This window comes from Colias philodice, chromosome 20 (assembly GCF_061535455.1).
Source record: "Colias philodice isolate Cphi_HAF_F1 chromosome 20, ilColPhil1 Martin Lab GWU primary, whole genome shotgun sequence".
In the NCBI taxonomy this organism is placed as follows: Eukaryota; Metazoa; Arthropoda; class Insecta; order Lepidoptera; family Pieridae; genus Colias; species Colias philodice.
Genome location: NC_143105.1, coordinates 9,561,424 through 9,577,855, shown reverse-complemented (window position 1 = coordinate 9,577,855; position 16,432 = coordinate 9,561,424). Strand labels below are relative to the sequence as shown.

The window sequence follows — 16,432 nt, the reverse complement described above, 5'->3', positions numbered from 1 at the left end:
ATAATTAATTACTGCATCCTCAAGGCTCTAACAAAAATCCTTTTCTTAAAAATCCACGAAATTTCTTATTTCATCCACAAGTCCACATAACATAATATCATTGTTTCCACATAGTAATATAGTTATTATAACATCGTTATGTCAGTTTATATGCGTTAATTGCGCAGATCGATGTCGAACCGTGTATCATGTATATTGTAAGCATTTATAGGTTTAATCAGCTGGAATAAGGCTTTTATGCCTTTATCATCGAATTACTTGGATATGTTTATAAAAAATGGTTGTTTATAATTGCGTTTAAGCTGTTGTTTGAATGATGAAAACTTCGAAATTTCTTCACTTTCGTTTGGTCTTGTTACTCTAAGTAGGTAGATGCTATAGTGCTGGCTTTGTCAGGATTTATCCGCAAATGAAATTGAAATAAATGACTAAATTTGTAGAAAGCATTTAGTTGTTTTTAGTTTATTCGTTTCAAAGTCAAGTACAAATAATATCATCAAGTAATATTTTATATCTCTATGATATTTATGCAAAACATTACAATTTATACATTCATAATTTAATAGCAATAGTTTAAAATAACATAAGTTTACAAACAACACTATAATAAAGCATTCCAATCAAAATCAGAAACATTAAAATGAAACAGCTAGATGTGGTAACATAAAAGAGATTGCTTCATTTTTGGTTTTTATTGCCACAAAAATATAAAACAACTATAAGATAAATTAGAATGAGACATTAAAATTAAGGAGTATATTTTCTTTTAAGTTTTATTGGACACTTAATGTTAATCTTTGAAACGTTTTTATTATTTGTTGAGCCTCTTCGCTCGCAAGTTCTTAAGTAGTTATAAGGGTACCATTAATTATTTTAGAAGCGAATCCCTACCAATATTATAAATGCGAAAGTAACTCTGTCTGTCTGTCCGTCTGTCTGTCTGTTACGCTTTCCCGCTTAAACCTCTCAACCGATTTTGATGAAATTTGGTACAGATAATCTTTAGACCCTGTGAAAGAACACTGGCTACCTTTTATCAAAACACCATGCGGGCGAAGCCGCGGGCGGAAGCTATAGTAGAGCATGAAAATAGAGTCAGTACTTTGAGGTGATAAAGAAGCTGCAATTTTCGAGATGTAATGTTGTATATTGTAATATTTAGTTATTATTGCAGCCTCTAAAGAGGTGAATGTTCTATTGCGTGTACGTACTATGTTCTTATCTTAATTGATAGAGCAAAACACATAGAGTTTGTTGTTTTTGTTAATTGATTGTTAAAACAATTGAAAATATTTTGCTGAAATTTGGTATGACGATATAAATTATCTGAAATCATATGGGTACTTAAAAAAACGATAGAACTCACAGTCTACACCTATATCTGTTTCCAATTGATATCAAACTAAGTAACAACTTAAGTTACAGAGGGGTACTGTTAAATACTGTATTATGATCCTTAGAAGTTGATAGTGTCATAATCAGTGGTGTCGTAAAGTATGCCCTGCAATACGCTTAATAAAAGACACATCAAGTAAAACTCGACCACACGCGTTGGGTATGTTAAAAATAAATGATAAATGGCGTATTTATAGAAATAACTTTAAACGCAGTAGGAATAAGTTAAAACGATAGATTTGAATATGTTTGCTATCGCCGGATGGTAATAAAAGGAAGAATAGATCTATCTAGCAATCCATTTTCTGAGAGACGCTTGTCAATAACCAATCGAAGGAATGTTTTTAGTACGCAAATAAGAGATCGATCGAATAATTTCAAAAACAGAGATTGATGCTAATCCTAGGAACATTACCTATTAATTTCGTGAGTACATACACAGAGTCACATAACTATATCCAAGTACATACACCGAGGAAATCGCGTAGGTAGTAGGTACCTAATTTCAATTCTATGCAATATACATTTTTATTTTATTGTATCGGAAATCGCAAGTTTGACATAATATTGTAGAGTTAGCCCTCCAGTGAAGATATCCGCTTTTGAAGTAGCAAAATTACCTTCTATTTTGAGACGTTTTTGATACTTATAAAACTTTTACTTCGAATTTATCAATTTCTCTCCAATACTTTTAGGTTATCCGTTCCTATATACTCTATAGATGCTATGTAGGTAGTATTTAGATAGTATTTAGGTAGTATTTAGCTATTTAGACACAATCCACCTGCCAGCCAGAACCGCGGCTATATATCAACGCCACGCCACTCCGCGTAATTGCTTCGCGAATTAATCTCGCTAACATGTGACATTTGACTCCGTGGTAGCCATGGCTTTTGTTTAATTAAACTGTTTGTGTGTTTGTCTGGGTGTTGGTTTTGTATAGTGTAGTTGTAGAGGTGGTGAAAGTTAGTATGATAAATAAAGTTACCTTTTTTTTGTTTTACTACTACATACTATTCTTATGAGCGGAGTCGGTTGTGCGAAGAAAAAAAACTGGTTGGTACTTATTTATGTAATCAAGAAAGCAAAATACTTTTTTTGGTGTTGTGATTATTGACAAATGACAGTCAATTATTTTTTAACCCCTTGACCACGAGCGGCCCGATCGGGCCACGACACAATAGTTTTTCTATTCTGTCTGTGATTCCGGGGGCTGAGGGATTAAACAAGATTTAACATTATCTTCTTCTTTTCAACCCACAGTTACGAGATACCTACCTTACTAACTTTATTCAAACTCAAACTCTAATTGAACATTTATTTATTCAATTAGACTTCTTTAAGAAGCACTTTCAAATGTCATTAGTCATTACATATTTTTAACATTTCCCACCCAACTAAATAAATAAATATTGAAATTATCCGCAAAGTTTCCAAACCACGGTCACCCAGTATTGCACAATACACTTGCAAACATGAGGATAATTATTATTGATTGCGCATTAGCTGTGCCATACAATGATATGTGTAACATGTCACAGCGCTAATTGTGCGCTAGTGATGGGACGTTTTGATGGTTTGTAGTGATGTGCAACAGTTTGTCGATAATTTTATAAAAGTATGGCTGGATAAGTTTATGTTTAAAGTTTGATATTATGGTTCTTGTAAAATTAAGTTTCATAATAAGAAATATTATGAAACAAAAATAACTCCTTTTACTTGCTTCCATTGTATTTTTCTGGGATTTTCCTTCCTTTTTTCAATATGGCTTACAGCTTAAACGTATAATGCATTGATCATCGAAAATTAAGTACCTAGGTATGCAAGTATAATACTAGATATAAATCAACTAAGTACCAACCTACAACAACAAGATTCAACATATTTGTTATTCTTGTAGACACAAATCTACTGAAACGGCTTGAAACTTTTCCAACCATTTAAAATTAGTAATTTACAATGAGTAGAATGTAGATTGTAACATCTATAGACTGACATAATAAAATACCTGAAAATCACAATTGCTTCTTATTTTAATTTATGCTTATAATAATTTAGTAACGTACTTACTATGTATTGTTAACTACATCCGAATAAGCTCATTACGGTTTCATATCTGTTAATCAGAGCCTTTGATAATATTATGGTTGAATAGACTATACACAATATAATATATTAGACTTTAGTTTTTGCCATGTTTCAGATTAATTTAATATACTTCTGTGTATTTTACTGTTTTTATTTCAATATCAAAAATGTAACTTACTCGAACATGGAACAAATGACCTTTACAAGCTTAGAAATAATTGTTCAGTTTACAAATTAATCACAAAAGCAAAACATGTCATTTAAGTCGATATTTCGATATAGAACTAACAATATTTTGTGATAGACCTTCCCTTTTGATGTTCGCTTCTGACCCTCAGGCAGTGAACCAATTGCCATACAAATATAGCGTTTAACTCATTGGAATAAATACCAATGTCGCGTGATTGTAAAAACATTTAGGGTTTTGTGCTATCGATTGGAAAGATATACAGGTTGGGTTTGTATTCATAATTGATATCATAGCTAATTGAAATTATTCAAAGAGATCATAGTTTTTAAGGGTTTTTTTTTGTGATAATTGATGAAAAACCAATGAAAATATTGATTTGGACGTTTTCTTTGGAATGATTTGAAGATGTTGAAGTAAGAGAAATGATTGATTTAATTTTGGCTGATAAGGAAACTCAAAATTATAAAATTATTTCGAGTAGGTAGTCATTACAGCTTAAATTGTATTTTCAATCGTCTTATCACATAGCCACAACATAACATCGGTTTGATTACTGTTTAAATATACATAATAAATAATTTGTATGCATATTTGGTATAATATTATAAAACTGAAGAGTTTGTTTGTTTGTTTGTTTGTTTGTTTGTTTGAACGCGCTAATCTCGGGAACTACTGGTCCGATTTGAAAAATTCTTTCGGTGTTAGATAGCTCATTTATCGAGGAAGGCTATAGGCTATATACCATCACGCTACGACTAACAGGAGAGGAGCCACGGGGGTGAAACCGCGCGGAGCGGCTAGTTTGGTATAATTTTCAAAACAGATCAATGCATTTATCTACGATACAAAAATAATAAATTATTATAAAATGCCATAATTATTGATGCTCATTCTCTTCAAATTGGCATCAATAATATATTAATCATCGACAAATCAAGTTGGATAATTAATAATTCGTTGAAATGCATCTAAATAAACCCATCACGTACACGAAGTCACGTGCGAGAGCTATATAAAAGCAGTTAAACACAGTGCCAAAAGATGATAGTTAAATCTAAAAGTGTACAATTAGGTTACAATAAATAACAGCTGCATGAGAGGCAATCAATATCGGCCCTCGCTTATACACGCTCCTATTAGTGGAGGATACTGGTAGGGATGTGGTGTGTCGATAGAAGTTATCGATGGTTTATAATTTGTGACTATATTAGTATACTTGATAGAATGGGTTTGACTTCAGTCGCTAAGGACTTGTCCCGACAGCTTTTAGAGTGATGAAATAATTTAATAATGTATTTTTGCTCCCTTCAAATGTATCGAAGCAATAATACACGACTTAGATAATACATTTGGTAAGTTTCGTTGAGGTAATCAATTATCAAATAATAATTCTATGAAAGATCTAATTTATATTTGTAATAAAGTTGAGACGTAGAAGCAAGTAATGAATAATTTTTTCGTATGAGTTATACTGTTGTGAGAAACTATAATTATAGAATGTTATAATTAGAGAAATAATTATTCCTAATACTAATGTTAATTTCTAACGCTCTAAATAACAGGAAATATTACAAGTTAAAAAAAATATGGCTATTTACAAGTAAATATAGCAAAGCAAATTTTTATTTACCAGTTGCTTTAAAATAGAGATCTTAATTTAAAAATAACAACTCATTTGAATGCGTTTTATTGAACAATGAACAGTGCCTTGGTTGATTTGAAATCTAGATGATTCTTAGCAATTCTTATCAATGTTCGGTTGAAACAGTAGATGAGTATTCATCCTTCATAAGAATTTAAGTGCACTAAACTTTCAGAACCATTTTCCTATAAATTTACCTAATAATAAATTTTCATTTTATCGATAAGCGCAGCACATCACTACCGTTATCTCACTTGGCGGGATGACTAAGTCTCGTTAATCTAACAATTATTCAGTGAAGATCGTCGACTCCGACATTGTGGGCCTTAAATGTTTTGTTTTCTGTCTTTTGTTCCTACTTTACTTTTACATTCTGTTGAAATATGAACTTTAATAATTCTGATTAAGTTTCATAATAGTTTGATTCATAATTGACTGCTTAAATGTTTGACGCGGTTGAAATTTGAACCTTAATTATTTAGATTAAATGTGATTTTAGTTTGATTCGTAATCGATATTTGGTCGGTTTATCAAAGTAATCGATGACCTATTCTAGGATACTGTTTTGTTATTCTATGATCGTAAGTTTTATTTTAGGCACTAGATCGACAGCATTGTTACCGTCTAGGTTTCTTTAGGAAGATAGGTGAGGAATCGTATTTGAAATCTTATATGTAGGTACCTAGGTAAAGGTATAAAGCTGAAGAGTATGTTTGAACGCGCTAATCTCAGGAACTACTGGTCCGATTTGAAAAATTCTTTCGGTGTTGGACAGCCCATTTATCGAGGAAGGCTATAGGCTATATGTATATCATCATGCTAAGACCAACAGGAGCGGAGCACTGCGGGTAAAATCGCGGGCCACTGCTAGTAACTTATGTGGATTATGGATTAGTCGCTGTTTGCTATTTTTGCTCGAAATTATTTGAGGATTTGTATTGGATTGAACTTAAAAACCATTGATTTTTTTCAATCACTACTTTACTGTCTTAGGTTTTGTGTTTCGTTTTAATTGGTTCTTTGGATTATTTCTATGATCTTTGGGACGCATCCAGGTTGCACAGCTAGTGCATTACAGAAACTAACCCAGTAACATGATATTACAAGTACTCAATTAGTATGTACATAATTATTCGGTTGATTAGCTGAAGGCGTGACATGTGATCAAAGGCTTAGGTAAACTGCTTTTGAGAGAGATATAGGTAGGTACATACCTATATAGGTAGGTTGTATAGCGATTGCTTTGACCGTGTTATGAGCGTATTGTTACAATAATCTGCGTAGTATCGACTATCGTAATGTTAAATATTTCCGGTTAGATTTTTTAGATTTTTATGGTTTAGTTTTGAGTATGAATGCGTTAAAAGTAAGATTCTATTCATAAGTAGGTAATTAACTCGATTGCTCCTAATTAATTTTTTAGATATTATCTATTAAATCACAAAACACTTTTCTAACGTGTGGTAAGTCATACCTACCTAAGAAGGTAGGTATCTATTATATACATGTTTTATGAATTAGGTAGAGACTAATTTTTAACATTTTGACATAGGTACCTACTAACTATTTTATCACGAAAATCTGTTTACCTAATTTAAAATAATTAATGCCGGTACGAAAAGGTTTTATATGCAGCCAATAATCTCTTCAAAGCAGGCTGATAAAATAAATAAATAAGACCACAGATAACACAATATTATATTACCAACTTAATAAAGCAATGATTTGATAGGTAATAATTAAAACGCCATAGAACAGATATTCGCAAAATAACGTCGGTGTTTATTTTAAACGAGTTTAAATGGCGGCGGCACAGAGCCTTCATTAAATATTTATATTTTATGGGCCGACCGGTTTAATTATCTGATCTGTTATTAAACCCGTAAATTTAATTTTGTAAACACTAAATTAAGGTTTTCGGATTAATGTATTGGGTATTCATTTGATTATTTAAACTCTATACTAATTTAAAGCCAAAAGGCTTATCTCTGAACATGTTAGTGCGAATTGAAATAAATATAATTTCGTCATTGAGAAAAGCAATACCTATATAGGTATTATCTTATATATAAAATTCTCGTGTCACAATGTTAGTCTGCATAGGGAGACCGGGTTTGGTTGTCTCACGGGTTGATTGTCACAGCGGTCTTAACACAAAACTGAACTATCGAATAAGTCTGTTGAACAGCGTGGCAAGAGCGATACAGTGACAACGCTGTCCCAACTTCGTGTCAGACCGCTCCGATCTGCCGTGAGGGCCTCACACGTGTTTATTGTTTTCGCACAGCAAAAGTAAATTTTTGTGCTGCTGTGTCGAACCTCGTAATTATACGTTCTTGTTTTACAGTAATAATCTTTCAGTGCATTTGATGATGATGAAATGTGTTTTATAATATCGTAGTATAGTTTTTTAGATATTCATTGATCGGAATTTATTTTCAATTTTATTTTCCTAAAACGTGTTATGGGGCTCGTTGTCACAAATTTTCGGGGGCTGGTTGTCACATATCAACCAGCCCCCTTTATGCGAGATGACTTTATTTGCGTTTTGAGGTTGTTTGTTTTAGCCGTAAATTTTCAATCAACATCGGAAAATCACCTTAACAAACCTGCTGGAAGTCAATCTGTCCTTGATGACTCTATATTGACTCACGATTATTAGTGGTTGCTAAAATTGTGATTGATTAATATTCAGACTGAAATAAAGACCGTAGACACGGTTTCATTTGGTTAAGATTTCTTAATTAAAAACTATTCCGTAAAATTATAAGACCAAAGTGTGGCTTTCTATTTATAAATTGCCTGTTATTTAGTATGTGACTACCTACCCTAGGCATTGTGACAACCATCCCTGACCCGGGGTTATAAGTCACATTTTTCTTAAGAGTGAAAATACAAAATATTTCTACAACTGATAATATTACACAAAAATACGTTTATTTCTTTTGTAACAGAATAATTACACTATCTTTTGGTATACAAATATCATTCCTAAACAACGTATTTTGGAAGTTACATAAAAAAAGTTAAAAATGTGACTTTCATCCCCGCTCTCCCTACTCCTCCGAAACGGGTGGACCGATTCTCATGAAATTTTCTGTGCATATCGGGTAAGTCTGAGAATCGGCCAACATCTATTTTTCATATGTACCACGGGCGAAGCCGGGGCGGACCGCTAGTGACATATAAATATAGGCTATAGCCACAGGCTATAGCAGACGCAGATTAAACAATGGGGCACAGTTAGTATTTTTTTACATAATCAATGAGATACTGGAATTATAAGTATGTAGGTATACCTTATACCTAGTAATTTAAATTTATTAAAAAGTGTAGTAACATAGGTACTTACACTGTGAAATTAAAACCGGAGATTTTCGAGGTAGTAGAGCATAAGCCACCAATACCTACTTCTACCATCAGTTGAAAACATCATAAAATCCATTCACAGATTACAAATTGATTATTGAATAATATCTATTTACAATACAAATAGGTATTCGTAGTAATAACTGCAGTTTTTGGCTGCAGGCTCGAGAGTCGAGAGTGTTGGCAGATCACCAAGCGTAATGCATTCAATGTTCCATCTTGCTACATTATGGAAGCGCTTACCTTCTGAGAAATACCTACTTGAATTTGTCTATAGTTTGGAAGGTGAATTATTGGCTATTAGCTTTATAGACTATTTATTTATTTATATTTAATGCTCTATTACCTACCTATGAACTTTTTTTTACAAATTACTGTAGGTATCAAAGCTATCTTGCTGTAGGTAGGTACCTATTATAGCAATAGCCTAATTATACAATCTAATCTATATTATGATGATTTCTTCCAGACAACTGTTTAGATAGGTAGGTATGTCATAGGTATGTATATGTGTGATAGAGAAGTAGCAGCAGTAAATGATTTTTTTATCACGCAGCATAGCTACAAAGAATGTGGTGGCTTCATTGGTCCCTATGGGTAGAAAAAAACTTTAATTTATAGTTACTTTTTTTGCTCTCAAGAAATATTTCTTCTTTTAGTTGTAGCGTGATGTTATAACTTATACTTAATATGTAGGTACCTTGGTACCATTCCCCGATGATAAGACTATTCACATCACAAAATAATCTCCCAATTTGAAACAGCAGGTCCAGGTAGGTATTAGTGCGTACCAAACAAACGAACACTTCAGCTTTATGTAAGTAGATATAGATTTCATAGCTTAATATTAAGTTAATTTAACTAAGTAACGTGTTCTTATAGGAAGATCTCAGAAGAAGATCGTCAGCAAGTTTTCGAAGCGCGTCACGCTCAAGGCTATGTGTTGCAAGGAATTCCAAGAAATACCTAACGTTGTATAGGTGATAATTATTCATTCAATTTGTTTGTACACTATCTATTTATTTACTATATATCCGCAACTTTATTTATTATTTAATAATTATCCATTAGGTAATCTTGCCCAATAGCCTTTCGGAAGGAAGTAGATAAAAACGGGATAAAAAGATTTGTGTCACTGTGAACTAAATATCAACAAAATCCGTTCAACCATTTTGACGTGACAAAGGAACAAACATCCAAAACTCTACACCTGGACGTAAAAAGCTAGAAAATAACATTGAACCACGAAACCATTAAGGCTAATTGAATTGCAAACGACACATGCGCGTGGGCATGACGCTGATCGCTGATTGGCTGGTGGATTCTAGGCCGCGAGAATCCTGCGCTCTGATTGGTCGATGGATTAGAAACAACAATTTGGCAGCTTATCAAGTGGGCTGGGCTTGATCGCCAAAATTTGTTATCTTCTGAGAAAAATGCTAATTGTTTTGTATTTTGTATTAAACAATTGATTCTTTAACTTTTTACTTACCTACACCACAATTCACAACTTATAAATAAATAAACTGAAATTACTAAGAATTTAAATATAGATAACCCACATTTTATAAGCAACCTAGGTAGTCATACCTTTCTAATTCATACCCGTCTTTTCCTAGCTATTATAACACATTCTCACATACGGCCACTTTGGATCTAAATTATTCAAGATGCAAATACCTACAGGTAACGATCGATAAGAGCCTTGTAGACTGTATAGTATTCAATTAACAACTTATAAATTCATTGTTAGCTGCATGCCCCGGGTTGACACGAGAAATAATAGCCTGAGTTATGAGTTATGACTCCCACAAATAATGGCTACCTAGTTTTTTTATCTATAGGTAGGTACATATAATAAATCTGTAGAAGGGCCAATTCTGTACATTGAAAATATAGAAAAAATAAATAGCAGGGAGTGTTACTGGATCGATATCAAACCCAAATATGTGATTTAAAAAAAATTTTGTCAGTCTCTCTGTCGGTCTGTAGGTATATTCAAGCATCACGTGAATACTAACGATTCGGTTTCGAATTTCGATGAAAATTGGTATAATTATTATATGTACCTTATTATCCTGGGCATAAAATGGGATACTTTTTATCCTGGAAAAATACGTAGAAAAAACACGTTGAAAGAATTTTAAACGCGATTTATTCATCAATGTCGCGTCAAATAAATGGAAATGATATCCATTACGAATAGACAAAAGTCCCTTATTTATTACTAAAAAAAAATACAAATTAGTAAGTATACTGAATCCATTAATACCTACCTAAAAAGTGTGTGCGTGTAACCTTTACGCGCGATTGAAGTAAAACGCACATGTCAATATAACCTTGTTATTGAATATTATAAAATGTCGCAATTGTCAGAAAATTTATTTTTAATTTACTTATTTTAAAAGTAATAAATAAACAAGTATATTTAGAGATTTTCAAAAAATTTTGCAATTTAAAATAATGTTTTTAAAACTGTTGAATTTTTCATTCACTTTGCTATTCACAATTGATCCGTTTGAAAATTTGAAAATAAATAATCCTAATTGATTATGATATTTGCCACTAGCTGGCGTATAAGTCAAGAAGCGTGTCGTATAGGTATATGACATATACTTACAAGTTACAACCAATCAGAATTATTATTTTTAAATGGCGGAAACTACACAGCGTTACTTCCGTCAGAAAAAAAATCTGAGTTACCTACTCCCTAGTCGCGCCTAAAGAAGTTTTACTTCAATAAAAACCAACTATCTCCTATTTTAAACAAATTACTAAAAGATCAAGATTTCTAATTAGGCTCGATTCTATCCTAACAACAGAGTGTGTGTACTTTAATGAGAATGTATGGAAACTATTTAGCACTTAAATAATATGGATAAAACTTAAGAGGTTAATTCCTGTTTAGGAAGTACGACGTAGGGTTAGCAAATACCTAAGACAACGTAGAAATAATTTCCACTTATATTACATTTTATTATTAATTGTATTTTGAAAGCATAGAGCAATTAAATGAAGACTAAAACTTCGCGAGAAGATATTTTTATGTGACATTGACCATGATTTAATCTCCATATCAAAATTAATTCTTGTCTGTTTTGCAATACAAGCGTAAACAAAGAAGAGACGTAGGTACCTATAAAAAGATATAAAAATACATTGAGAAGATATGGATGTTTAGTAGTCATAGTCAAACATTGCATTTAATTTAATCATGATGAATAATAAAATACTTCAAAAATAATTCGAAGTTTCTGGGAAATATTGCAAAAAGCGTGAACATTGATCTGCAAGTGATTACTGCGATCAGTCAAGTCGAATAGCTGTCTCAAAATCATTCTAAAAAACATGCTCAACGGCTCAAAGTCATGATTTTACGTACAAAGAATTAAATCTGTCTGTTTATTAAAAGTGGGTCAAAATCGAATCTAAAATAGTCTATTACATACAAACATACCTACAGGTGAATCTAATAAAGACGTGTTAGAAGCTGTGTTAAAATTAAAAAAATCAAAAACGATTGAATGTAACACGAAACAATAATTTGGTACTGGTAGGTATTTAATATTGAAATATTAGCGTAAATTATCTCCAAAATATCAACGTTTCAACGTTAATTCAAGCAAACGTTTAACAGAGCTTATTTTTAAACATCAATTAACAAAGATGGTCGTTTATACAGGGCCGATATCGCCGATAAGATAGTGATCTTAACAGGCGACCACCCTGGCGGCCATTTGCATAAAAATCTCACCCATGCGTTAATTGCCTTTGAATGTCTAGATGCGCCTTTATACAGCTAATTACCTATTTGAATATAATTGATATTGCTTTTGTTACTGTGATATAGGTGGAATTTAATTTGGTAGGAAAAAAATAGATATTTAAACCGTTTTTGTTACTTATTTTAAAGATTTTTTATAGGTAATGCTATACCTATCTTTGATTATCCCACAAACAACGAACCACAGTATTACCATATTTCCTACAGTATGGCGACGAATGTACTTGTGCAGAGAAACGGAGGGGAACTGGCGGGGGGTCGGGCGACGCGGGCCGCTTAATGCAATCACGCTGAGTTTGCATTAACTATCGCGAAAGGACGACACAGTCGTATTTTTTGTGTAATAATTTTATTATACATAGGTACTTACATATTCTATTATGGCGCGCAAAAACTGTTCCGTTTACGGATGTAAATCTACATTGAAATCCCAGAAGGAAACAATATTTCAGAAAGATTGTATTAATTGTATCTGTTGAATTAAAATCAAAGCTATGTATATGTTGTCCTCATTATTTTCTAATCAGATTGTACATCCCAATGCGAATGCATTACTTAGTTAAATGTTATAATATACAATTAAGAACATCCAAAAATAGTGTCCACGTAAATATTTAGCAGTGCAATATCTGTAATTATATATTTATGAACAAATAATTACATCAGATTTAATAATCGCAATTATTTTGAATGTACATATGAATAAATGATTTCATCATAATATTAATAATCACAATTGTTTTATTTCCCATTTGTTGCAACCCTAGCGTATTTTCGTGTGGCAGCGTAAGTACCTACGCTGGCGGCGGCATCGCGCGACATCAAAGGCGATTCCTTACTGTAGGAAATAATATTGTAATACTGTGCAACGAACGTTATCAATAGGCATGACGAAAGATTTTGAAATTCTCTTCCATAATGTGTGTATACGTTTACTATACAAGAAAAACCCTATATTTCGGTAATATACTTAAATTTAACGAAGATTAAAGCCATTTTTCAAAAAATATTTAATATCTGTGCCAAAACAGCTCGCAGGTGTCATGGCGTAGGCGTGACGTCAAACTTTGGTAAATACGTAATTATTTGTACGCATTGCGAAGAAAATTAAAAAAGTCTTTATTTAATATGTGTTATAGAAACGAATTACAAAGTTTATAAGTGGTGTGCAGTATTGCAGTGTGAATCCACATAAAAATAATGCTCAAAAATGTGTTAGTAATTATTTCAAGCGAAAAAATAATAAGAAATTATTGTATAAAGTTGGCGCGGAGAATCCCGAACCATGTATTCGTGAATTCGCAATTATATTTCTGTTCTGAGTCGATAAAGCATACGTGAAACAATAGAAAATAAATAAAAATGCGTATTCTCAACATATTCATAACAACAAAATACATCTGACGTGAGTTGTTTACTTATGCGTGACGTCACGCGTGTTTTAGTCAAAATGGCGAACTTCAGAATTTCAATGTTTTATTTTATTGATAATCTCATTAATCTTAATGTTTTTAAGATTTCTAAGTCGCTATATTTAATTTATTTATTATACATTTTCCCTTAAAAACACTAATACGATCATTTATGGATACTGTCGTCATGCCTATTTGTAAGGCCACTTTTTATGAAACATCTTTAGGCGCGTTGAGAGTAAAATTCAATACCGTCACGTCATGGAGTAAGGCGACGTATTTGGTCTCTTTGAATCTTGCCAAAGAAGTTTCACTTCTGACACTTGTGCTCGCCACGTGCTCTTTTTTAATAATATCTTACCATAGTATAATGATCTTACTCAGATACTTGTTTATCTATTTCTCTATAGGTACCTTAGGAACTGATATACCTATCAACACTGGAAGTATAGGTCGCGTCATGTAAAAAGAACGCTGACGGTTAAGCTGCGTATTAGCGATTTATTGGTCTATTTGGTGTTATGAGGTGGTATAAGAGTAACAAATATGTAGTTGCGAAGCCACGACTCGAGAGCCTACTTCAAAAATAAAATAAGCAGCAAATAACTTTCGTGCTAAACTAGATACATGCCAAAACACACCCCATCACTTCCATCCAGCGTTCTTTTTACATGATTCGCGTTATATACATATAGATATTAGGTAATTAGGTATTCAGGTATACCTATACAACTAGATTACCCAATGCCTGCTTGTGGCGACTGTGGTTTCTTGCACATATAGCATAATTACATATTATTATTATATATAATGGATGAGTTATTTGATTGTGGTTTCGTATACGCCATGTCGATTATCGATTATAGCATTATGATGTAACCTCATTGGTATTTTGGTTTGACTAGCGGAAGACGGCGGATTTGATTGCTCTAATAATAATTAATTATTAAAAAATTGCCAAAACATGTCTGTACCTATTCCTACCTATTGAACTGTGGCTTTGCTGCGCTGCGTAGGTAAGTATAATAATTAAATTAGTAGATAAGTAAGCAAAAAAAAACACATTTAGATAAGAGCATTGAAGCATGTTTATTGTTTAACTAGCTTTCCGCCTGCGGCTTCGCCCGCGTTTTCAAAAAAAAACCCGCATAGTTCCCGTTCCCGTGGGATTTCCGGGATAAAACCTAGCCTATGTCACTCAGAAATGATGTAGCTTTCCAACAGTGAAAGAATTTTTCAAATCTGCCAAGTAGTTTCGGAGCCTATTCAATTCATACAAACAAACAAACAAACAAAAAATCAAACCTTTCCTCTTTATAATATTTGTATAGATTTAATTTTAAAACAACATTGTTAATTTTGTAATAAAATGTCTCCACTTATTAATTCAGGGCTGTCACTATATTTTTTTTTGTTTTCACATAAACGTACAGAATATTTCTTGTGCTCCTAGGTTCTAAATAAATTCGTTTCTTAATTACAGCATAGGTATATTCTTAAACGTTCAATTTTAAAGATAAAAAGCATTTATTTATAAATATAGCATTTTCTTTCATTTCAGACTCAAACTCAAACATTTATTTATTCAATTAGACTTCTTTTAGAAGCACTTTCGAATCGTCATTACATATTTTTAACATTTACCACCGATTCGGAAAGCAGTATCTATGGAGATGAACCGGCAAGAAACTCCATAGTTGCTCTTACAATTACTGCTATGAGGAATATATTTCCAAGTACACACGCTTTAAAGTCGAGATTAAAAATATTTTTTAAATATAAACCTGTTTAGTTTTAATTTATTTACAAACGCTACAACGAAAAATATTTACATGAGCACCACTATTATACTAAAACTGCAACCAATTTAAATGTTAATTCCGCCAACCATATTTATTTTAATCACCACAAAACAATATCTATTTGCTTACACAGTTTATCAATCATGTCGAACACATCACGCCATAGATTATGGTTGTATCGATATCGATATAATGTATCGATATATCGATAGATATGACCGCATGTCAGAAGCCTGCGGTGGACGGGGTATCGACAAATGACTGCGTGCTATGGATTATTGTAATTAATACTTGCTGGTATAAAAAATCGGTCAAGCGCGAGTTGAAGTCTCAGTTTATAGTAAAATGATTAATCTTGTTGCCTATTTTTTATAGTTCAATAGATCCTCCATTCTATAATTTCATCGTTTAAAGTTGTTACTTAAAGCTAATTTCCATCTCAATATCAAATAGTCTTACGCCTTTAACGCTTAGATACCTACCATTTAAAAAAACTTACTAAACTAACGGCTGATTTTTCAATCCTTGGTTAAAACTTATTCGTCGAATAATGTATAAAACTACCATTTTAAAAACGCATTCTAATTGCCCGTATTTGACAGTTTACGAGACATTTTAATATTATCGTGTTATACTTTATTGGACGGATAAGTTTTATCCAAGCATTGAAACATCGGCCCTTAAACTATATTGTTGTAGACACTATTTTCTAAAAAACGATATTATACGCTTATAAAGCTTATTTTGTTC

General features: G+C 32.3%; 1 protein-coding gene across 1 annotated transcript in view; it reads right to left on the bottom strand.

Moving 5' to 3' along the window:
• The window catches only part of LOC149479659 (uncharacterized), a 56,950-nt gene that overhangs the window by 4,446 nt on the left and 36,072 nt on the right, over window positions 1–16,432 (bottom strand). The window lies entirely within an intron of this gene.